Source organism: Episyrphus balteatus, chromosome 3 (genome assembly GCF_945859705.1).
Source record: "Episyrphus balteatus chromosome 3, idEpiBalt1.1, whole genome shotgun sequence".
Lineage (NCBI taxonomy): Eukaryota > Metazoa > Arthropoda > Insecta > Diptera > Syrphidae > Episyrphus > Episyrphus balteatus.
In genome coordinates, this window is record NC_079136.1 from 13,148,932 (window position 1) to 13,172,938 (window position 24,007).

Genomic DNA, 24,007 nt, shown 5'->3' on the forward strand with positions numbered 1-24,007 from the left:
TTTGAATATGCATACGGCTCCATGAAATTTTGTAATATGCTCTTGTAATGGAACTGATCCATTATACCATCAATCCTTACTAAAGGACCTACTCCACGCCAGGAAAACGCTCCCCAAACCATAACGTTTCCTCCACCGTGCTTAATTGTTTTAATTGTATACCTTGGATCCAATTCTTTATTTTTTGGACGACGCACATAGCATTTACCGTCAGATCCAAAGATATTAAACTTGGATTCATCACTCCACAAGATCCTTTTCCAAAATGAGAGTGGTTTTCTCAGATGTTCTCTCGCAAACTCCAACCGGCGTCTAATATTTCTTCTTGAGACGCATGGTTTTCTTTGTGCGATACATCCTCGTAAACCATCTTCTAGGAGCCGATTCCTTATGGTTCTTGCACAAATTTCTTGGCTCAGTTGGGACGAAAGGGCTGCATGGATTTGATTGCTTGATAAAAACGGATCAACCTTACTCTGCCGGCAGATAAGGTGATCTTCTCTTTCCGTAGTTTTTCTGCTTCTTGGTTTTCTTTCAGGATTTTCAAAACTTGCAGTTTCCGTGTACACTCTTATTGCTCCGTGTACCATCTTTTTAGAGCACATTAAGTCCCTTGCAATGGCTTCCATTGAACAGTTTTCAAAACAATACTTTTGTACAATGAGCCTGCGGGTTTCTGGGGTGCAGTTCTTATTTTTTCCCATTTTTTCCTGTGTATTCCAGAAGAGATATTGAGAAACTATGCCAAAAACTTATTTATTGTATAAATTTACCTATCCTTGTTTATTTTCACAGATTTTTTCAAAACCGTTTCTAATTATATTTCCCGAAATAGAATTTTCGATCTTGAAGCGAAATTTTTGTTTGAAGAATTTTGGTATATATTTTGACATTTTAAATTTTTCGGTTACCAGGTAACGCATGTTTTATTATAAGGGTTTTGAAAATACGATTTTTTTCGCAATCTTAATAATTCTAAGTGTTATTTTTGGAAAGTTAAAAAAAAAAAATATTTTCACTCAATCGTTTCTAATTATTTTTCCACCACTGTATATAGGTACAAAAAAAAAAAATAAAATAAAATTCGTTTTTTAAATAAATAAAATGAAATCTGAAATCAAATTACCCTCCAAAAAAAGTATGCAGTTTTATTTGATATATTAAGGTACATTTTTAGAAAAAAAATTTTTACAATCTTTAGAGCTGTTTTTTAAAAAACTAAATTTTTATAAATAATTTTTTGGAAAAAAGTTTTAAAATAAAATTGGTATGCCATTTTGTAGAAATCACTAATCAACATCTAAAAACAAAATGTCAAAAAATTCTATGTCCCGTTTTCGAAAATTTGATTTTTCAAAAAAAAATTTCAAATTTTTTTTAAAAATCCAAAAATTATTTTTTTTCAAAATTTTATTTTTGGCTTATATTAAATTTATATAAATGCTTTTTAGCTAAAAGTTTCGTTGAAATCAAATTAGCTGTTTCAGAGATAATCGGATTTCAAAACCGTTCTAAGGCAGGTACCGTTCAAAATAAAATTTTTTTGTTCAAAGATAGACCTTGTCTTAAAACTTATATTTGAATTTTTTTAACAAAATCGTTGGAGCTGTTTTCGACAAATTTCAATTTTACTAAAATCGGTATGTTATTTTTGGTCCAAAAAAAAATTAATTCCAAAAACCCCGCTGGAGAGTTGTCAAATAACTCTACATACCAAGTTTGACATCAATTGGTCCATCCGTTTAGGCTGTAGCTTCGTTTACCTATAGACAGACAGACTGACAAACAGACAGACGGACTTCCGGGACCCACTTTTTTGGCATTCTCTATCATCGTAATGTCTTGATATTATATATTATTGATATTGATATTATTTTTCTGATAATTGTTACCACCTACCCTATCTACCGTTTTCGTTCCGACGTTAACTTTTGGGACAACCTGTATAGTACCTACATATGTATATCGCAAGTAAAAATAAACAAATTTCAAAACTATACAAAATATTTATTTTGGGTCTTAAAATAAAAAAAAGTTAAGCACAACAAAAGAAATAAAATACTAGACATGTCTCATCGGACATGTCTCGTGAAACATGATGGGATATGTCTCATGGGATATGTCTCATGGGATATGTCTCATGGACTTGTCTCATCATGAGACATGTCCGATGACACTTGTCCGACAAAAAATGTTCCATTAGACATGTCTCATGAGACATGTCCTGTGAGACATGTCCCATGAGAAATGTCCCATGAGATATGAGACATGTCTCATTCATGGGATGTTTCATGGGACATGGCCTTGGGACACGACTGAGCTAAGGTAAGTTATCAACCAATGTTTGACACTTTCAACAAAACAAAAATCCTAAAAGGTTTTCTGCAAAAATTTTAATGCATCCAAATTAGAAATTTCTTTGGAAAAATCAAAATATCAAGCAAATTCCTTATTCAAAATATATTTCCATTATAATATTCAGAGAAAAGATCAAAAATCATCCTGTTTACACAAATCTAAGAAATACAATAATTCATGACAAATTGTGGTTAAAATAATTTTGCATATTTTAGGGAACACATAAATTGGTAACACAGAAATTTGAGAATAAAAGACAGTTTCTCGTTATTCTCTTTTAATTGTTTCACTTTTACGCAAAAACTGAATTCTCATCATTTGATATATTCAAAAACTTACACAATTAAACAGTTTCATCAATTCTAACATATTTAAATTTCAATAATGACAAGTTTTAATTCTGAAAATGGTTTCGTCTTTCCTGTTATTTTCTCTTAAATTTCCTTATCCTGTTTGCCAACTTTTTAGTAATAAACGAAAATTCAAGCTAAAAACCAATTTGAGATATGTATCAAAATAATCATAGAATAAAATAATTTGCTTAAAGTATTTCCCTTTTTATATCTTTATCCAATTAAAAAATGGACAACAAAGACTTCTTTTCACCCAAAATTAGATCCTCTTTGAAAATAATTTTGTATACATTGTACCTACACACATTTTATTTAAAATCCTCATTAGCCTTCTTATACGAAAATATGAAAATCAATATTAAATAAAAAAAAAAACCCACTCGTTTCCACATTTGCAATTGAAAAAGAAAGAACCGAAAAAAATAAAAGCATACTTTTCTGCGCCGCAATGTTATTGTTGACCTTTTCATGGGGGCTTTCAATTTTTTTTTGGGGGGGGTAAAAAGCAAATATTGTATCAAGAAGAACGAAAGAAATAAAAATTTCATGTTCATCGTAAAAGACGCAAAGCCATCATTTTCAGGATGACAATTCGGGAGCAATAATGTTTTGGCAAAAATAAGCCCGAATGTGTTGTGTCGTTGTCGTGTGGTATTTTTCTTAAAATGTTTGTATGTGTGAGTGTGTGTGTAAATGAGTTTGTATGTGATAAGTCCTTGGCGAAAGATGAGGCAAAATATTTATATTTTTTCCTTGCTATTTTGGAGAAACATAAAAATTGTTGGAATATTTAAATTGACTGTTTCTGTTTCAGTTCAGCTTAATGGGTTACGCCTGTGTGAGCACCAAGTCAAATTGTGTACGTTCACTCGACTTTTTTTTTTGTCAATGGGAGATGTTTCAGTTTTTTTTTTTTCGGACGATAAGAGATAAATGGAAACATCAAAATGTGCTGTGCTGTTGCTGATATGTCTTTCTTTTGCAATGCTTTCAAAAATTCAGATGAATACGTTAGCTGTTTTCGTGTCCATATGGAATTAAGTTTTTTTTTGTATTTCTGCATTTTTCTGAAGAAAAAAAGGTCAAAAAGTTGAGTTGTCCGTGGGTTAATGGTTCTTGTTAAACATTATGCCCATTTTTCTGATATAACAAAAAATCGATAGAATTTTCGTGATTTATTAAAATCTTATACAATTGCAACTGAAAAAGGACATCAGTACAAAAAGACCCAAAAGCCTTAAGGTACTTTAATTTTTGTGTCCATGGCATTTAAAATGTTAAATTAAAATGTCAAAATGATTGTTTTTGTCTTTTCTTTTGATTTTGGTTAGAATGCCTTCAAAATAAAATTGACCTTAAAGAGAAGATAAAGTAGACGTTGGGATTATGAATTCAATGAATACAAAAAAGAGTGTTGTTTATCTTTTTTTGGCAAGTATATTTACTTTTATTTATATTCACTATAACTTTTTGGCATTACTTCAACAGCATTTCCTGTTTCATATACTTTATAAAAGTTTTGAAACATCTCAAGGAACTTCTCTTTTAAATCCTTTAACCCTTCGTCATTTTAAACTCTAGCATATTCCCTTTTCTCTTGCAAAATAGAAAAAAAAACTTTAAATCCCATCTAATGCCCAAAACCACTTCAAAACTTTTCGTAGGCTGAGGGAGTAAAATGTTAACATTCAAAACTTAGGATAGGACTTTATATCAAAAACTTTCTAAGGCAGTAACCAGTTTGTGTGATTATGTATAGTTTTTTTGGTTTTGAACAAAAGGTCTTGTTTGAAGTAAACTGATTATAGAATATGAAAAAAAAGTGTTAGAAGTTCATTGTTTGTCAGATGATTTCAATACTGTATTGTGTGGGCATTTTGATTTCATATTTGTTGGTGTTTGAACTTTAAAAGTATTGTCCTGTATCCTGTTTAAAGTAAGACAGATAATAATTTTGATGTCAGAATAAAATTCATTTAAAAATTTGAGCTTAAACTTTGAAAATATTTGAAAATAAAAATGTAACTTAAAAAAAAAATACATAATTATTATGTTAAACAATATAAGACATTTTGATACCAACTAACAGAGTATCTATATTTTTTTGTTTTTTCTCGAACTCTTCATAGATTCCCAAAAAAGACACACGAAGATTGAGACTAAATGAGGCGCATTTCTGCATTTTTTTTTTTTGTTGGGAAAAGAACAACTCCGTCTAAAATTAAGTGGACAGATCTTCTTAATTTCTTGAATGTTCTTATAAAAATCCACTTTATTTAATAAAAAATCTTCCTATTATTTCGGTAAGATATTTTAATAAATAATATCTCGTATCTTTTTAGTTAGTATTCATTTTTTATTATTTAATTAAATACCTAATGTTGTCGAAAAAACTAAATCACCTTTGGGGGATTTTTTTTTTACTATCAATTTCTATAACTCGAAAATGGAACCAGATGAATTTTTTTCCATTTTCCTATGCTTAGGTTCATGCAGTGACCTTCACAACATTTAAGTCATTCAAAAATGACATTTGCGTGAACAGCAAAATCTTCTTAAAAAATACAAAAGAATCGATTTAATTAAAACTTTTATTATTTTTTCATACCTGCTCAAATTCATATCACAAGTTTTCAGTAAAGGACTTTAGTAAAATTTGCAAATTTACCGGCAGTCAGAGATTACAATTTTTTTTTGTTTGGTTTAACTGAGGTCACTGGGGTGTATGCGTAACATTACATTTTCATTTACCTCAAATCTACTCCTAAGATAACTCTTAATGCAGGACTGAAACTGAGACGAGTGGCTGGTACAACACAAGACATTGATGCCACACAGATAAAAAAAAACATATGACAACAGCACGCAGTTGGTTTTTAATTTTAATAAAATAAGCCATTTTCTGATCTTTCTGGAGTGCATTAAAAAAGCTGCCCTTTCTATATAATTTTCTATTTCTTATTGTTTCAACGAATTTTTACCGACTTCTTAAAAGGAGGAGGTATTCAATTCGTCTGCATTTTTGTTTGTGTTTTGTGATAATTCTTTTTGTATTAGAAAGCTGGTGCTTGCAGTGTGGTCCCATTTAAATTTCGTTCTGGCCATAGAAACTATTAAAAAAATCATAAAACACAGTTTTGATCCATGGAAGTCGGTTTTGTATTTTGATAAAAATGATTATAATATATTCTATTTTTTTATATAAACTTAACTTATACACTCCTGCTCAAAATTAACGCACACTTTTTTCTTCTTTAGCTATACCCCTGCATCTTATTTAAAATGCCTTTAAAATTATTTGTTGTATTTTTTTGTGTTTGCTTATTGTTTAGCAAGTCAGAAAAATGCTAAACTGAAACAATATTATCAACCAAAAAAAAGATGAACCAAATTTAGCAATTCAAGGTCTGAAAACTGATATTAAAATAATTTTTGTTTTTTAAGAAAAAAAATGTTAAAAAATGGAAGCGCGTGACAGTTCTTTCCAATAATTTTATTCAATACTTGGCATTGTCTCCTCTAGCGCATTTGATAATTTGGAGTTGTCTATTCATTCCACAAATTAAATTTTGAAGGTTTTGTTGCAACTTTTTTTTTTACTGCAGTTTTCTGTTGATCAAGAATGCTTAGAGGTGGATTTCGGCCGCAAATGCATTTTTTTCAACATCTCCTAGACATGTTCTATTGAATTGAAATCCGAATATCTGTGTGGTCATTTCAAAGCTGGCATATTTTAACCTTGAAGATATTCTCAAACCACTCTAGCATGCATTATCGTGCATCAGACTGAACTGTGGACCAAATCTAGGGGTGATTGGAACCGGATGCTGTTCGAGGATATCAGTCAAGTATCTTTGGGTACCTACTTAAAGTAGGTCTAGGAGACCTCACTAACTCCGTAGGTGTTGTAAAGCAGAGTTTACTCCAATAAAATTTATGACTCATCTCTAAAAGGTTCGCGGGTTGACAGATAGACTTCAGCATACCGCTCCAAATCTTCCCCACAAACATTTTATTCCATACATTCAATTTAAGCTAACTCCTGTCTTATTTGAGAAAATAACCACGATACTGTGAGATAAAGTAATAGTTGGACTTTTTTGTAAAATAAATATGACGTGCGTTAAATTTGAGCAGGAGTGTACTTACTTATCTGCTTTTTGAAACTGGTTTTCAAAAATGATGAAATAGAAATATCTCCGGAAATTTTTTACTTATACAAATTCCAAACTATTTTTTTTGCAATTTAAAGCAGTTTTATGTAAATGAAAGAAATGAGTGCAATTTTGTTTTAAGATTCTTGAAATGATACAAAATGAATTCCAAATGAAACCTAATAACATAAATTTATCGTTAACCCTTTTTAGGCTAACACTTTCTAACTCTAGACGACCTTATTTTCTGTTCTATTTTATTAAATTTAATGCCAGTCATTTGCGCTTCTTCTATCTCTATAACTTTGTAAATAAATTCTCTTAAGACCAATGCACCCTAAGGATTCCAAACATTATCTAATGACCGAAATACGTTTAATCGTCAAGATATCATTACTGTTTTTTTGTTGTATTGAATTTTTTTTTTGCTTTGCCTTCAAAAAAAAAGGTTCTATTTCATTTTAGATATAGATTATATACTTGTGCTATATATTTCCTCTCTTAATTAGCTTTTGGGTGGGTGAAAAGCCATTTTCTTAAAAACTTAATCTGGGATTTTTTTTTTTACTTCTTCATTCCATCGTTATTTTTTAAGAGGAAAGAGAGATTGAGAGATAAACAAAAAAGTGTAAATTCCTGTTTATTTGATTGCCCTTGATCCTAACCCAAATACACAAAAGTGAATTCAAGAGCAATAGAAGTCTTTTAAATGCCTTAAAATCCTAACAAACAAACAAGAAAAAAAAAACTTTAAATAAAACTAATTATTTTCATTAGATAGCTAGACGTGATAAAAAAAGACAGAAAACAAAAATGGTAAAAAAAAAGAATATTTCCAGAACTTCCTTCGGAAAAAGTCAATTGGAGGAAGAACGAAAAAGGTATTCAACTTTGTTTTTTTTTTTGTTTAAGGTCAGGTGAAAGGACTTAACGAGAGCAAATTAAACACCATGTATCCTCCTCCAGTTCATAGCCAGAATATTCACATTACCATGTGCTTTTGGGTTCATAATGTCAAATGGATTTAGTTACAATGGGTCCTTTGGGATTCAGGCTATAGGATAATTGGAAGTAAAAAAGGACACATATACATTTATTAAAAGGTTATCTCAAAATGATATTTTATACCTGGAATCCTGGATACCTAGTAGAGTATATAAAAAATAGACTTTATTACGACAAGTTTTTTTGCTTAAATCCTTGAATTATCAACTCCAGCTTTCCAGCTAGAAATTAAAAAGTTATATAGTCTCCAATTAAGAAGAAAGTTCGTTAAGTGATATTCATTTAGATTCAAATCTGGCAGACAGAGGTTTTATGTTTCTTTTTCATTAATTGCTTTTAAAACAAATATTATCGAAGATGAAACATGAGAAATGAGTAGATTAAAGGACATAAGTTTTGTACCCCAAATAGTCACTCGCCTGCTCAAAATTAACGCAGATAAATCTTAACTTAACTTTTGTAGTTAAACCTTTCCATCTCAATTTAAATAGGTTTAAAATTCTAGTGGGAATTTTTGAGTGCATGCTTATTTCATAGAAAGTTTAGAAAAATGCAAAACAGTAGTATTATCGACCGAAAAAAAGATAAGCAAAACTCAAGCTCTAAAATCTGATATTAAGAGAATTTTTTTTTAAGAAGAAAAAAAAATATTGAAAAAAATTGTATTCAATATTTCATATTGCCACCTCTAGTGGATATGGCAACTAGTGATGGGAACTATCGAATAAAAACTATCAAACTATCGATAGTTGCAAAATATTCATTCATGCGATAGTTTTAAATCATTCATTCATTTAGTTACTATTTTCATTCGAATAGTTTTTTCATTCGATAGCTTAGTTATTATTTTCAATCGAATAGTTTTTTCATTTCATAGTTTAGTTACTATTTTCATTTAAACATTTTTTTTTATACGATAGTTTTGTCATTTAAATAGTTTTTTTTATTTGATAGTATTTTCTTTTGAAAATTATTCTTATTCGATAGTTTTTTCATTCAAATAATTTTCTTAAACTATAGTTTTTTCATTGGAATAGTTTTTTATACTTAAGTTTATTCGATAGTTTGTTCGATAGTTTTTATTCGATAGTTTTTATTCAAATAAATAAATGAATAAATTAATGAATGAATAACCTATTCGATAGTTCAAATCATTCAGTTACTAACTATCGATAGTTCAAATCATTCGATAGTTCCCATCACTAATGGCAACTGTCCATTCCATGAAATCATTTTTCAAGATGTTGTTGTAAAATTCTTCTTTCACTGTAGTTTTCAGCTGATCAAGACTGCTTGTAGGTGGAATTCGGTGGCGAAAGCGTCTCTTTAGCAATTCCTAGACATGTTCTATGGGCACGTAAATCAGGTCTAGGAAATCTCTCAAAAAAGTTCGCGTGTTGACAGACAGACTTCATGAAATCTCTTTCCAAATCTTCTCCACAAATATTCAGTTAAACCCTTGAATTTAAGCTGATTCTTATCTCATCAGATGAAATAACCATGATACTGAGGTATTAAGTAATAACAGATTTTTCTGTAGAATAAATAGGATGTGCGTTAAATTTGAGCAGGAGTGTATGAATCTCCCAAAGGTAGTAAACATTTTTGGTCATTTGTAAAAAACATTCGCAATTCGATTAGGTATGTTTGTCAGTTTCAACTTTCATCTTTAATGACACTCTACTTGCAAGAGAGTTTGCTGCCAACTCTACAGTGCCTGATACTGTCCTGACTTCTCCATTATTTCAATGCGTAAGCGGATTCATGGGACGAATTTTTCGTCCCATTGGTACAGTAGCAATCGTTCTTCACGTTCACAAATCCGCTGGCCCGGATAGTATACCCTTCATATAGTTTTGAAGAGGTGTTCTTCCACGCTGGCAAAACCACTGTGTAAGTTTTTTTTGGAAAACAGCATTTGTCCAGCCGGTACATAAAAATGGCGAATCTTCCTTACCGCAAAACTACCAACGAATAGCAATTTCGTTCCTCAATTTGGCATCAAGCTCTTCTTTTGAAAATGCATACTTTTGACGTAGATGAGTTTTTTCTTCGTTAGATTTAAAACCATCTTACAAACTGTTCAATACAAGTCGTTTTGGATGGATTCAGGTTTGAAACCAACAGAATAAATACTGGGTGATCCACAGGGCTTCGTTCTGTCCCCAATTCTCTTTACAAATTTTATTATTGATCTCCTGTCTTAAACTTCTTACCCACTCAACTGTTTTGCCACATTCAGTTTTTCATATTCGTTAACAGTGGCGTACGTTGAGTCGCCGGGGCCCCGAGGCAAGACTAAAGTTTGGGCCCCTTTGATATTTGGGGGCCCCTTAGATACAAAAAAAAAAAGTAAGTATACTCCATACATTTTTTTTGTATGGCTTATTTATTCTTAGGTTTATTTTAATGTTTTACACAGAGAAAAATAGACCACATAAAATAGAACAAAAACAATAAGATTTCTCTATGGTTTTCATCCAAGAAGGAAACCTTATTAAAACAATCGGGTTTTCCTTATTGTTTTAAAATCTGCAAAAAAATAAAAAAAACGATGACCAGGCTGGGAATCGAACTGGAGACTTCAAATCATTAGTCGCCAACCTTACCACCTGAACCAACCTGCCATGAAAATATTGATCGCGATTTTTGTTCTAGTGCTAAGTTGCAAAAAAACTAAACTTTTCAGTAAAATTTTAATAAGATTTTCTCTATAAAAATAATAAGAAATCTCCTTAAAAAAACCTTATTAATAGTTGATTTTAATAAGATTTCCTTATGAAATGTATGGACGGTAAAACAATATGGCAATCTGTTAGTTTTTAGCGGGTCATATTTTTCTCTGTGTAATATGTTCGTTATGCACTTTGCTATACTTACTTAAAATGTCTATCATAAAAGTAGTAAATACTTGAAATAGGGGCCCCAAAAATTAAATATTTAGAGACCTCTAAAATAAAAATTTGTTTAGCTTAGAATTAATAGTTCTTGGGGCCTCTGTTCTGAAGTAATATGTACACATCTGATTTTCTATCATCAAACATAGTTTATTTCTTTTGGGGCCCCTGAAAAATTATTTTTGGGGCCTCAAAATTAAGTGCTTCGAGGCCCCTAAAATATTATTGGTATTGGGGCCTCTGTTCCGAAGTAATATTCGGAATGCAACCAATAACGTAATGTTTTTATTTTGGGCCCTGATGTATTTGTGTTGGGGCCCCTGAATTGATATTTAATTTTACATTTGATTGTTTTGAAATACTGAAGTAAAAGGTTTTGATGATCCTCAAATAATATTATTTGTCATGCCATCAAAAAATTTGATGAATATTTTTGGGCTCCTTAGTAATAGAGTTTGGGGCCTCCAATTAATATTTGATTGCCTTTCAACTAACGGGGCTCCTGAAAAATTATTTTTTGGGACCCTTCATATAATATTTTTGGAGCCCCGAATTCATATTTTTTTGGGGCTCCTAAAGTAATATTTAGTAATCCATCAACAAATGTAATTTAATTTAAAAAACTATTTTTTTTTTAAATTTAATTTTTTGGGGGCCCTGAAGTAAAGGCTTTTGGGGCCGTTGGCCTGAAGTTGTTTGCTTTTTTGGGGCCCATAATGTATTGACTTGAGTAATATTTGGTATGCCATTAACAAAACTTTTTTTTGCTTTTTTAGGGCCTCTAATGTATTATTTGTGGTTGCAAAGATTTTTCAAGTAATATTTTTTGGGGCCCTAAGATTATTATAATTTTTCTTTGAAAAAAGCAGTTTATTTTGTTGGGGTAACCTTTTTTTTAAATCAATATATTATATTATCTGCATTGTCTCCAGTGGGGGCCCTGGATTCGGTCGGGGGCCCCGGGGCGCCGCCCCGCTTGCCCCAAGGGAGTGTACGCCCCTGTTCGTTAATTTACCTTCTATCGCTCATGTTCATTTGATGTGGATTTTGAACGGCTAAAAATGCAAAGATCATTAAATTCTGATCTTGATAGCAATGTATACATTGTACAATGGGGAATAAGAAATCATGCAATGCTACTACTATTACACAGGTCAACAAGGTTTTTGGTGCCGAGACTATGATATACTTTTCTATAGGTTTTCGGTGTGCTGAATTCGAATCTGAAGTCAGAAATATCCTATCAGCTCCCGTTTTTTGAAATATTACCATTTGAAGATGTAAAAAAACTACTTTTGAGGTTATGCTTTTATGTGAAGACATTTTTTTTTTTTTTAATATAAATTATAACGGTTTCTATAAGAGCTATATTCCTTCTTTCAAGATCTTTTTAAATCTTTTCGATATCTTTTTTATTGTTCGAGATATAGTCAGTTTTTTGGGTTATTGAAATGTATCAAACAGATATCAGGTTTTCATCTCCTTCTTGATAAAAACACACTTACTTCATTTTAAGATATATCCGGCAGTAAAAAAGATATTGCAAAGATTTAAACAGGTCTTCAAAGAAGGAAAATGGTTCTTATAGAAACCGTTATAAATTATATTAAAAAAAATTCTTCAAATTAAGGCATAACATCAAAAGTGGTAAGAAAACGTTTTTTTTTTGCATTTTCTAACGGTAATATTTCCAAAACGGGAGCTGATAGAATATTTTTGACTTCAGATTCGAATTCAACACACACAAAACTTTTAGAAAAGTATATTTTGGTTCATTTGGGGAAGATCTTGTTAATTGCAAAAAAGTCAAAAAACGATTTTTTCGAATTTTCTAACAGTAATATTTCAAAAACAGGAGCTGATAGGACATTTTTGATTTCAGATTCGAGTTCAGCACATCAAAAAGAAAAGTATATCATAGTCTCGACACCAAAAAAAAAATTAAATTTTGTAGACCAGTGTTAAACTGGCTGCGAAATGTTAATGTTTCCGAAAACCACATAATGCGGACTCCATCTTACACTTTATTAACCACACATCTGCTGCAATTTTGATCCAATTGCATTTAATAACTTAAAAATATTCCAATAAGAATGTCCACGTCCGTTTCTTAATAAACAATTGTGGCGTTAATTATCAAACAGGGGCTAAAAAATTGAAACATTAATCCGAGTAATAGGGCGAAAACCTGTAGTTTCTAAAATATTCAAGATAATTCAACGCAGTAAATTTTGTGTGATTGGTTGACCCTTTTTGTAAAAGATTGACTAGAAAAAAGTATCAAAGGATATTTTATTTTTATTAAGGGAAAAATAGAGCCGTTTTGAAAATAAATATAATTTTGTACGAAAGATAGACCCGTTTTGATTATTAGAAAAATAATATTTAGGCTCGTTTTGAAACCAAACCGAAAATAAAAACAATAATAACTTCAGAATGGTATCGTTTTGAAACAAATTTTTCACCATCCGATAGCTCTCTTAAACGCGCAAATTTTGGTATATCACACTCAATATATTGAAAAAAGTGCATTTAGACCCGTTTTGATTGTTAACGCCACAATTTTCAAACTAGAGGAAATAATCCCTGGAATCTCATTCGAAAATAATAAAGAATTCACTGTTTCGACGTTAAATGAATAAACTAAAGACTATATCGTTAGTTGTGACTGTCAGTTGACAAACAAGCTTACGAACAAGGTTAAACATACCTTATACATTTTTAGATAACTTAAAAAACAAAAATCGTGGTAAACAGATTATGGTGTAGTCATTTTTGATGTCACTTATGTGAGCTTAAAGTTGATTTATTATTCTACCCCACATATATTGGACTTTGTCTTTATCCATTTTTAGATAACGAACCAAAATATATGTTTATCCTTCATGACTGTTACCCTTTTCTTATCGATATTTATTACCTACACTCCCGCATGTGGGAATTGAAAAATAAAAACAATGCAATGTGATATATAGTATCTTTGATTCAATAAAACCATTTGAAGACTGAAAAGAACGTGACCAATTCTCTGTTCGAGGTATGTAATAAAATGTAAGCATCTCTTGCTGTGCGTTTCTTTAGCTTCGAGGTTCGACACAGTTTGCATTTTATAGTAAAAATACATTTTTTGTTCTTCTTTGTATTGGAAATAAGAAAAGAAGTCATTGTTTTTGTAATAAATATTCCGAGATAACGTGACTGGAAAATGAAATATGGAGCACATGAATGTAATCCAATTTGGATATATGACCTTTTGTTGTAAAATTTTAGAAAAATATAAATATTCCTTGAGGAAGATGCAAAGGAAAGTTTACTTGAAACTTATAGATTTTGTCATCTTTAACAATGCTGGATGATTCACGTTGATAACCTTTTTTTGCAAAATGACCTTGTGGAATAAATTCCCATGGAACAAATATTTTTAAAAATCATTCAACAGTCTCCATAAACACTTTATTGAAAGAAACTTTTGTGTCCCTTTAAGTTCCAAATTTCCTCTCTTTTTCTCTGACGGCTATAACCAATAAAGTAAATAACAAATTAAAAGCCCGACCTTTAGAGCTTATTAATCATAATATTTTCAACAAATTCAAAATCGATAACGTTTGTTGACTTTTGGGAACCCCGATTTCATCTTTCAACAAAATATTGTTCATGACACGTTTTTGAAATTATTAGTATTTTTGCCTGAGTCACTGTTTATACCAACAAACCTTCGATAAAAAAGGGCCTAATTTTATTTATGGCTAATCCCCTATATTGGCCATCAATGAAATTTCACGCTCGATAGTCAAAAGACCCAATATATACCTACCCTATGGGGGCATGAAAGTTAAGTCCAATGAATTCTTCCAGTTAATGCCGGGTAATCAGTGTACTATGGTGCTGATGATGAAGAAAAGCAAAATAATGAAGGAACTCATAAACACCCGTTGGCGCTATATCCCTCATTATCCTGGGCCATACTCTATTGTTTGGTGTTATTTCAAATTCACGTATCATCAGGGTTGATTTTGTTTTTTTTTTCTTTTTTTTTATATGAAGTATAAAATTTATGCTGGACACATCAATTTTTTTTTTCGTTTCTTTTTTGTTCTTTTTATCGAAAAATAGATCGTTTGATCCTATCGAGTTTAAATTCTTTTACGAATCATTAAGTTTTTGACGTTTGTATACGAGTTTATATAAATAAAATGGGTGAATGACGATTTTCGATGAAGTTGTCATTATTGAAAATGTAAACATTTAGGTTTAAAATCCTTTGAACAGATGGAGTGGAAGCTTTCATTGTATTGGGGAATGGACTGATTGAAAGAGTCTAATAAGCAGTGAACTCTGAATACCGAAGTGAAAGTGAATAGACAAATGAAATCATTGACGTTGAAAAGTTCATGCACATTGCACATGCACAAGGACATTATAATGGTTTAAGTTAAAGAGTTTAAGTTAAACTTCAAAATGTTTCCGATAAGATAATTAAAAAAGAATTAAGAAAAAATACCTTAAAAAAAAAAAAAGAAATTAGGAATAAATATAGAAGCAATAAATTTTATACCAATTAAAGAATAAATGAAGAAAAGACATACCAAAATTATACAAATTGTGAAAGAAAACATGCAATGCAAGACATATTTGGACCAACAAAAAAAAAAATGGAGAGATTCAGAGGTAGGTACGTAATTTCAAATGAAAATCAAACTGAGGAAAAAAACATTTAAATGTTAAATGGTAAACGTTGATTGTTGAAAAAAACTTACATGAAACATTTTTAAATTAAAGTTGAAACAACCAACGTACAATCTTATTTAAATTTTTGTATGCCATCAGCTTTAGTTCCAGTTTATCACACTTACATCAGTTCATTTTATTTATGGTTTTGATGACAAATTAAACATTTATAAATAAGTTCTTACACGTCTTACGTGAATCATTGGCTTTTTGGGACCAATTGCAGATTTTACTGTCTCTTCGAAAAAAACATGAAAACTCTTTATTCTTGCTTTCTATCCCAAAATCAATGTTTTTACCAAATTTCATTAGGGTGAACCATCTTTTTTGTTTTCACTCAAAAAAAAAAACACCCTTTTAACCATGATATTTTTATTATCTTAAAAGTAACATAATTGCTAAATTTCAATAGGGTACCACTAATATTACTCTAGTATTACACACTTTTTACTTCTAAAAAAAAAAAACACCCTTTCACAAAGAAAAAATTTATAGATTTACATTATTCGTGATTCCCATTTTAAAGATAACATATTTAATGAATTTCGGAAGGGTACCATTTATACCATTGATTTTATCGGACTTACCGCGGATTTTTCCCTATTTCCCAAAAAAAACACCCATTAACCTAAAATTTTTAAATAGACTGTTCGGGTTCTTGATTTCTGTTATAAATGAAACATTTTTATCAATTTTCATTGGTTTATGTGGTACTAATTCCGAATTTCATTATTTCTTTAAAAAAAAAACACCCTTTCACTCAAAATAATTTTGTACACTTTATGGATTCTTAATTCTTATACCAACCAAAATATTTACACCAAGTTTTAAAAATTAATAAAATTTAAGTCCGCTGTTATGATACCTTCCTCACACACAACTTAACCCATCAAAAAAACACCCTTTCACCAAAAATAATTTTAAGAACTTTATGAACTTTGTCCCTGCTTTATATAAAACCTTCATCCAGAATTTTATCAGTTTGACATGTTTTTCACATGGGTTTCGGTAATATTTTACTTGTTGAAGTCAAAAAACAAGCACCCTTGCTTTTAATCGGCAATAACTTTTCTTAGGGCAATCGTATTGACTTTATTTTTGTGTCATTAGATTCACCAAAAAATACCTTGAAAACATGTGTCGTATGATAATATTCGAGAAACAATTTTTTCAGTATATTTTTGACCTTTGACTCTTGTCCGCGAAAAAACACAAAAACAAAAATTTTACTGGTTTTAAAAATTCATTTATTTTGAAATTTTATATGCCAATTTTCTTTTGAATTTTATCTTAACCCTAGTTTACCGCACGCAAAATAATGCAATAACCAAACTTGGGGGTTCGCGCGAACCCCAAAGCTTTTATGCACCTCTAATTGTTCATTATCAGCAATTTGATGCATTGTCTCTTTCTGTTATTGATTAAGGTGACAGTTGCGGTGTCTTTTTATGATAACACGTATATATAACAGGTATATTTTTCCCAAAATATACCTAATAAAAATTGTTGAAAATAGTACATTTAAAGTCTTGGGGTTCGCATGAACCCCAAGTTTGTTTTGTGACTTTTTTTCACAAAAAAATTCCAGAAAATTATATAAAACCGCTTTTATGGAAAAAAGACAATCTTACGAATGCCTTACAATAATTTAATCAACCCTCAAACCAAAAGAATAAAGTGAAAATTTAATTTTCCGCTTCACGTTGTCATTGTGTTCATCAATTTAATCTTATTCTTTGCCAACGTACCGTAAACTACAATAAATCCTTTAATAACACTTTGTCTCACGGTGGTTGATTCCAAATGTTGATATTTTGATTCGACAAAGTAAAGTGTGGCCGAGATATCTACGAGTATTTACTAGATCTTATCACAAAAATTAACTCAGGATGAAAATGATTTGTCAACACTGAGGTTAACAATGGCGCTTGTATTTTTGATGGTACTGGAAATAAATTACAACACTTCTTCTTAAGAAAACCATAAATCATCATAAAGTCATAAAAATCTTGTTATATTGAGGACACTTTTCATCTGTTTGATTTATCAACTGTTCAACAATATTTTAACTTTTTTTTTCTTTGAAAAGCTAAGAAGACAATGTTTGGGAAGGTATTTTTAACTTGACTTTGTTGAAAAAACTTGTGTACTTTCATTTGCTTTTAATTAAAATATTCAATTTAAGTTTCGAGTCTTGAAGAAAAAAAAGTTCTTTGTAAAAACAAATTGAACAACTTAAACAAAGAAAAAAAAAAATAGAAAGATCTTAATACACCCATCAGCTTTTCTTTCTCTTAAGCATAAACAAAAAACTGAAAAAAGAACCTTTCAAGTTGAACAAGTATCGAAAACTAATTATCCATAAAAAAGCAAACTCTATGAAACCAATATTCAGCGTAAATCTACATACATATTATATTTTTAAAATAAATGAAAAAAAAAGGAAGAATGGAAAATTTTGTTCAAAATACTTTCAAAGGAAAATTAAGAGGGCAAATTTGTTTCGCGCAGCTCTGCACTTGATGCACCGCATCCTTTTTCCAAGAAAAAGATACATATATAAAGAAATAGTTTGCGGAACGCTTTTAATGCAATGAAAATAATACTAGCAAGTCCCCTCAAGGGGAATGTTGTAGACGATGAGATAAAAGTGAAGCAAGATAAAATAATGCAATTTGTAAAAGAGAACTTTTAAAGCTGCAGCCAATTAATGTTCGATCCAAAAAGTTTTCAGCAATAACCGAAGATGTGTTAAGTTCTTGTAGTTATTAGTTTTTTTTTTTTATTATTATTTCTTATGAACCGACTAATGTTGGTGAACTTTATTGACTAATTGCTGGTAATTCTATCGAAAATCTTATAGAAGGGGAAATATGAGGTTATTAAGAATTATTAAAGTTGGCAACAAAAGTTGGTAGTTTTGTTTTATTTCTTTGCCAAACTTAGTTACATTCTTCCAAGCAAATGGTGATGCATTCAACTCTTTTGTTCTAGAAATTCCTCTCGACTGAAAGAACGGAGGAAATATTTGTTAACTTTACACCAATGCATTTTTGAATGCATTTGTTTTCCATTACAAATAAAAAAAAAATATTTATTGCAAATTAAAAATCTTTGCATTGAAAATAAAATGCACGACTGGGTTGCACGTACTTGCTCTTGTAGTTCAAAGTATAGTTATTAGGGTGGGTCAAAAAAATCGAAATTTTTTTTTTTTTTGATTTGGTACTCCGAAAAATCGATTGCTAGACCCCTCTAGAATATACACACCAAATATGAGCTCTTTATATTAATGGGAAGGTCCTCCGCTTTGCAATTTTCCATTTTTACATCAAGCTTCTACTAAAAAAAAATAATTTTTTTTTTTAATTGACTTTTTAAAATTTGCAAGATATATTCTTGTAGCGGCTTAAACATTCTACAAAAAATTCCTTGGCATCAAATTGATTGCTTTAACCGTTTAGAAGATATTCGTATCCAAACCAATGCTCACTGATTTCAATAGATTTCTTATGACCCGTATGCATTGCGATTTGGATACGAATACCATCTAAACGGTTAAAGCAATCAATTTGATGCCAAGGAATTTTTTGTAGAACGTTTAAGCCCCTACAAGAATACGTCTAGCTTGATTGAAAATAATGAATTTTCAGTGAACTGGAAAATTTAAAAAAATATAAAATGTTTTTATAATTTTTTTTAAGTTTGACCTCGAATATCTTTAGAATGGTTAGATTAATGAAAAAAGTTAATAAGACCTTTTTTGTGGAATAATCAATTTCCAACAAGAATATGTCTTGCGCGTTTGATTATTATAATTTTTCAATTTGTTACAAAATTAAGAACAAAAAACGAATTTTTAAAGATTTTCTCGATTTTTGGACCTCAAATATCTATTCAACGGTTAGGTAAACGAAAAAAGTGTACAAGGCCTTTTTTGTAGAGCGTTCAATTTCCTACAAGAATATGAAAAGAAATTTGCTTAAAAGTCAATTAATAAGAAAATTATTTTTTTTTTAGTAGAAGCTTGATGTAAAAATGGAAAATTGCAAAGCGGAGGACCTTCCCATTAATATAAAGAGCTCATATTTGGTGTGTATATTCTAGAGGGGTCTAGCAATCGATTTTTCGGAGTACCAAATCAAAAAAAAGAATTTTGATTTTTTTGACCTACCCTAATAGTTATCATTATAGTTTGACATTTAACACTTCAAAATGATTTCTGTAAATTTTGAATCAAATTGATTTATGCTTTGATGAAATATATGAATTTAAAAAATATGTAAATTTTTGAAAAACGGCAACGCCATATTTCCGTTCTCCGATTTTTTTGAGAAAAAATAAAAACGCAGTTTTGTTAGAATCACTAAATTTAATCGAAATCCTTAGAGCCGTTTCCGATAAAATTGCAATACCTCGAAAACGTTATATGGGAGATATGCGTTAAAAAGGAGATATTAAAAAAATAAAAAAACATGTCTAGGGAATTACGTAAAAATCATCTGTACCAAGTTTCAAGCAAATCCATCCATACGTTTAGGCCCTAGCTCGATGTACAGATGGACGCCCAGACGCATGGCATAAAAAGACAAGGTATGATCATTAGAGCCGCCATCTTACAAAATGGGGTAATAAGGTTTTGACGTTTGGCATTTGGCAAGTCAAAAGCAACAACAACTTCCAAGACAAATTTGTTTACAACAACAATTTCAATGGGCTGGGCTGTCAAAACCTTAAGTAGCCATAAGTTTTGACAGTTCTCGATACTGAGTTTTTTCTAATGATCATACCTTCTCTTTTTATACCATGGCCCAGACGCACAGACCGACACGGAGGAAAACGGACGGCATGACGAAAACCACTTTTTTTATCTTCTCCATCATCGTAATGTGGGTTTTGATAAAAACCTCGAATTTATTTTTCTACACGAAACCAATACTTGTAAAAAATATTAATAATTGCAAGTGAAGAAAAATTGCATAGAAAAAATCTTTTATTGCAATTGAAAAAAATTTGCATTAAAAAAAATATTTATTGCAAATAAAAAAAAATTTGCATTAAAAAAAAAAATGTTACTGCAGCTAAAAAATATTTGCATTGAAAATTAAATTTTTATTGTAAAATAAAATATTTTGCATTTAAAAAAAAAATTTATTGCAAATAAAAAATTTTCTGCATTGAAAAAAAAAAAAAAAAAATAAAATGCAAAAGTGTGCATTACATTTTTTTTTTAAATATTCGTCGAATTTCTCACAATTTTGACTTTTTGACCATACCTTAGCAAATTTACCTAAAGTATCGCACCAATGTAAGGCCACATAGTCAAAATTGTAAGAAACTCGACGAGTATTAAAAATACATATTGAATGGACACATTTGCATTGAATTTTTTTCAATTCATACAATTTTTTATTTACAATAAATAAAATTTTATTTTTTATGCAGAATATTTTTATTAGCTACAAATATTTTTTTTTAATGCAAATACCATATTTTTCAATTGCAATAATTTTTTTTTTAGTGCAGATTTTTTCATTTGCAATAATTATTTTTCCTTTTAAATTTGAATTGCATTTTTTCAGTTGATATTTTTACAACTCTGCTTTACATCAAAGTCAATGCATACTAGGGTGTATCACTTTTGTAAGGCGGAAAAACAGTAGGTATCTACTCTAATTTTGCAATGTAATAGTGGTCAAGTGTTGTATTAGGGTCTAAGGCTTAGTAATATGTAAAAAAAAAAAAATTATAATGTCGTTCGTCTTTGGCTCGCTCAAATCGGTTGAAGTTTTTAAGAAAAAAAAAAACGATTTTTTACGAAAAAAATATTTTTTTCCTTCTCTTATTATTTCGCTGCTTCTTTACTAAGTGTTCAATTTTAACAAAAATAAGCTTCAAAGTTTTTTCTTGGAATTATCTTTCACTAGGAAGCCCTAACAATATTTAATATATTTTTGTGGAATTAAAAAAAAACATATTTTTCAAAAATATCTAAAAATCCAAATTTCTTCCTATATTTTGAGCGAGCCAAAGATATTAATCAAAATGAAAATAGTAAACGCAGAATTTTTATTAGGAACATCTGAAAATTTCATAGTTGAGCACTTTGACACACCCTAATGCATATTGCCAATTTTTTTCTTTTAAACTAATTTACGTCCGTTTTTATCAAAACCTAAGTCTTCCTTTCTAAGAAATAAACTTTGTTTTATAAATTCAGTGAAATTTCGTTTCAGGAAAGAAGTTATTTACTAAAACTATCACATTTTGCAAGAGGTCCTTTACAGCTGCTGCATCTTGTTGTTCGTTATTTAAGTTGAGACGTAAATTGTTTTCAATTCAGAAATTTACAAAAATGACACAGAAAAAAGGATAAATTCCTCGAAATGAGCGAATGACTTTGTTATTGTATTTAAGCACTTTGTCATTCCATTGTTATTCGCTTCACTTCATAAGTCCTTTTCTTTAAGCTTTTTCTCGTTTCATAAATTATATTGTTTTCAATGTAAAAAAAAAACTTCACAACATAAAGCTAGACAAGACAGGAGAGCAGCATAAAAGAATGAAATCACAAACTTTACTCAAACTCAAAATATGCAATATTATTTTATGTTTTTTTTTCATTTCCAAACAACAAACATATATTTATTTATTTTTCGTTGCATAATTCCTGTGTGTTGTTTGCTGTATATGAAGTGCAGAATCCTCGACATAACACAGCAGCAGTAGCAGCTGCTGCTAGTGCTCCTGCTGTTCTTGTCTTAGAAGAGAATATAAAATAATATATCTTTGATATAACATGCTTGTAAGTTATGTTTCAGTTAGACGCACAGCACAGCTAGAAGAGTGGTGGTGTAGAATACAAAATGTCCTTGCCGTTTGCCGTCATGGTTAGAAGAATCCCATGGTTGAGTTGCTTTTGCATTGTTGCTTATCTTATGCGCTGTCATGCAGCACGACTGCATTATTTTTGTAATAATTCATTCAATGGAGAAGAGTGTTTACAAACTTTGAACTTTTCCATCATGGGGGTATATTTATTTTTATTTTTATTTATATATATTTTTTCCAGTAAAAAATTACTACAGACTAATTTTTTTTGAAGTGTATTTACGTGTCAAATTTTTTTTTCCAGAAATACTCTTATAATCTGAATGAACAATAAAATACAAAATGAGAGATTTTTCCAGAATTTCCCGATCAATCTAGAAAATTAAATAAAGTTCATTTTTTTGACATAGTTGGGTTCCTTTGATGGAGAAATTATGAAATCACAGTTTTGCAACAATATTTGATATGAAGTGTGTCCAAAAATTTACCTCTGAAAAAGTGTTTTCTGTCGAATTTTATATAATTACGAGAATTTTTACAAAATAAAATCAAATTTTTTTCTTATTACAATCGGCTCAAGAGATAAATAATTATCATAGAAAAGTATTAAAAAACTGTTTAAAAAATTTCGAAAATTACGGTTTTTAGCTTGTATAACTCTTAAAAGGTAAATTAAGTATACACTCCTGCTCAAAATTAAAGCACTCGTTTTTCTTCTTTAGATTTACCCCTGTATCTTATTTAAAATGGCTTTGAAATTCTTTGGTGTATTTTTTTGTATTTGCTTATTATTTAACAAGTCGAAAAAATGCTAAACTGAAAAAGTATTACCAACAAAAAAAAAAAAGATGAACCAAATTTAGCAATTTAAAGTCTGAAAACTGATATTAAAATAATTTTTGTTTTTTAAGAAAACATTTTTTTTTTTAAATGGCAACAAGTGACATTTTTGTCCAACAATTGTATGCAATACTTGGTATTGCCTCCTATGACAACCTTATTCCCAAGTTTCAAACTTTAGACACTTAAAACCCCATAGTCGTAACTATCATCTGGACTTTTACACACTCTGCTTGGTAAAGAAACAATTTTTTTTACATTTTTTCTAAAATTGTTTTTTTTTTTTTACAATTAGGTACCTACCTACCTATATTGTATTGCCCCTTAACAAATTGGGTGAGTGTCGAAAATCGTGCTTTTTAATTATTTCTGTCAAAAGTAGCCTTCCTATCGAAAAAAAAAGTTAAGCACACAAATTTTAGATATGTAGTAAAAAACTATAGATACAGCTTTCATTTTTAATATAACCTCAATTGCCTTTTTGTTTTTAAATTATCTTTTACAAAAATATGTAGTTGGATTTTAACAAAACCTAAATTTTACTTTTTTATGTTTTTAATTTGTATTAAGTTGCTTTGAGCAAAGAAACAAAAACACCATCAAAATCCCTAAATTAATCTCACTTGTAAAAAAAAAACACCCTTTCATCCAAAATAATGGTATGGCCTCCATTGATAGTTAACTCCTTTCTTTTATACTAGATTGCAATCGGGTAGCATTTTTTAAACTAACATTTGTCAATAATTAATTATGTTTCCTTCACCCAAAAAAAAAAAAAAAAAAAAAAAAAAAAACACACCGAAAGTGCATTTTATTTTTGTGCCGATGAAAAACTTTACGT

The 24,007-nt window shown here is 29.8% G+C and overlaps 1 long non-coding RNA gene across 1 annotated transcript; it reads right to left on the reverse strand.

Moving 5' to 3' along the window:
• Positions 1–7,711: 7,711 nt before the first annotated feature.
• Positions 7,712–8,080, reverse strand: LOC129916329 (uncharacterized). Its single transcript, XR_008772434.1, has 2 exons — positions 7,994–8,080; positions 7,712–7,919 (listed from the first exon to the last, which is right to left on the reverse strand). It is a non-coding gene; the product is annotated as an uncharacterized LOC129916329 (long non-coding RNA).
• Positions 8,081–24,007: the final 15,927 nt, after the last annotated feature.